This window comes from Hydra vulgaris, chromosome 05, assembly GCF_038396675.1.
Source record: "Hydra vulgaris chromosome 05, alternate assembly HydraT2T_AEP".
In the NCBI taxonomy this organism is placed as follows: Eukaryota; Metazoa; Cnidaria; class Hydrozoa; order Anthoathecata; family Hydridae; genus Hydra; species Hydra vulgaris.
Genome location: NC_088924.1, coordinates 24,242,501 through 24,245,183, shown reverse-complemented (window position 1 = coordinate 24,245,183; position 2,683 = coordinate 24,242,501).

The window sequence follows — 2,683 nt, the reverse complement described above, 5'->3', positions numbered from 1 at the left end:
CTGTATGTATATATATATATATATATATATATATATATATATATATATATATATATATATATATATATATATATATATATAGTCAGAATATGGAAGTCAATCAGTCAGTATTATCAAGACAGTTTATCGAAGTGAGTTTTATCAAAGTGTTTTATCGAAGAACATCAATACTAGAAGCAAAATACAACAAGTGTTTCATTACATCAATACAGTCCACATCTAACCAAGACGTTGTGTTCCACAGAGCATTATTGTATCATCACTAGTTAAATGTAGCACGGTAAGCCTTGAGATGCGTTATTATTTATTTTTATTATTTTTGTGACTTCAAGTGCAAAAATGGCTCCCGACAGTCTTGGATTGGAACTAAGAAAGAAAATATTTGGCGATTACGTAAGTGGAATGTCACAAAAAACTATTTGTGATAAATATCGCGTGAAAAAATGGCCCGTATCAAGACTATGTTCCAAATATCGTTCTACGGGGAAGTTGGCAGCGGATAACAAAGGTGGAAGACCGCATTCCACCACTTCTAAAGATGATTCTATGATCGTCAGATCCGTCAAGAAGGATCCCTGGATATCATCCAGCAATTAGAGCTGCCTGTATCGGATCGAACAATTAGACGACTTGCTGTTGAAACCGGATTGTTTTCTCGACTTAATGCAAAGAAACCGCTGATTTCACTAAAAAACCAGAAGAAAAGACTCCTGCTTGCTACATCTCATATTGACTGGAATGTGCAGAAATGGCGAACTGTTCAGTGATGAATCGAAGTTCAACATCATTGGGAGCGATGGCATTTGCCGTGTACGTCGACCGGCCAGAATACGCCTCGATTTACGTTACTGCCATAAGACCGTGTAGCATGGTGGAGGCAATGTCATGGTCTAGGAGTGTTTTTCTGCTAACAGTCTAGGTCCAATGCATCGAAACGATGAAATAATGGACCGTTTCATGTATAAAAATATCCTGAAAGATGTTATGTCACCACATGCTGAATGGAATATGCCAATAAAATGGATTTTTCAGCAAGACAACGTTTCGAAACACACTGCAAAAGTAGTCAAGCAGTTGTTTCAAGACAACCATCTATCTATAGCGAAATACAGCTTGGTCAACATTTTGTCGAGTTGCACTTGTTTTGTTCAGAAGGAAATCATTTTTTTTAATGCTTTTTTAATAATTTATTAAATTTCGTGTACAAATAATGAACTTTGTGATGAATAAAAATACGAAGCCAACCAAAAAAACAATACGATATATATATATATATAAATACAAAGCCAATCAAAGAAACTATATTTAAAAATTGAAATAACTTTATGAAGAAAAAGTTTCTTATATTAAAATAATATTAGGAAAATATTAAACAGTACTAAAGGTCTATATATATATATATATATATATATATATATATATATATATATATATATATATATATATATATATATATATATATATATATATATATATATATATATATATATATATATATATATATATATATATATATATATATATATATATATATATATATATATATATATATATACAGTATTGGACAATATTTGGTTTCTATGACAGTTGAATGAAAAGACGCTTCAGTTATAAATAAAGAATAGATTATTAAATAATGCAAGCTAAAGAAACTTTTTCATTTTCTTGTCTATAGGTTTATAACGTTACAAATTATGCAAAGGTATAAGGATTTTTTAATATAATACATAATCCATTTTTGAAGTAAAATAGTATAGCAACAAAAATATGGCATCTGAGTATTTGTATGCAATTGTTTAATAAAAAATAGTTATATTGTACATAGAAAAATTCCCACCCCTCCTACTTTTATTAAACCTTCTCTTTCTCCCCATTTATTTGATATAGTCTAAAAATCTGACCCCCTTTCCTTTTATGCCCCCCCCCCTTACTTACTCTTTTCTCCTTGTATTAAGGACTCGAGAATAAGAGCATTAACGATTACGTTTTTCTTTAAAAGCAAAACATGTTACGGGCAATTATGTTAATTATTAACTGAATTACTCAACTATTACTTAACTGCCGTGTCTTTTATTATATTAATATTTATTATCATTGAAATATTAGCAACAATTAGTTAATAAATAAAAAAGTATTCTAAAAAAAAGCGGAAATTGACTTCAATAGAAATTGAACTAGGAGCGGAAAACCCAATATCAAGTTTATTAACCACTACCCCACTCAATATTGTAACTCAGAATGTTAACAAAGTTTAAATAAAATAAATTGTTTTGACCAATGATATTTTTTAGGTAATTAACGCGCTTTAAAATAAAATAACTTCCGCATGATTAATACATATATACATAAATATATATATATATATATATATATATATATATATATATATATATATATATATATATATATATATATATATATATATATATATATATATATATACATATATATATATATATATATATATATATATATATATATATATATATATATATATATATATATATATATATATATACATATTTATAAAGTTTTGTTTTATTACATATATCATAACGTGCGTGTAATTGATTCATAGAATAATATTAACATGCAAATATGTTTAGACTAAATCATGTCTAAAAATAGAAACTGTGTTATAGATATACAGGTGATTCATGTTTGTAATTGACGTTTTTCTGTT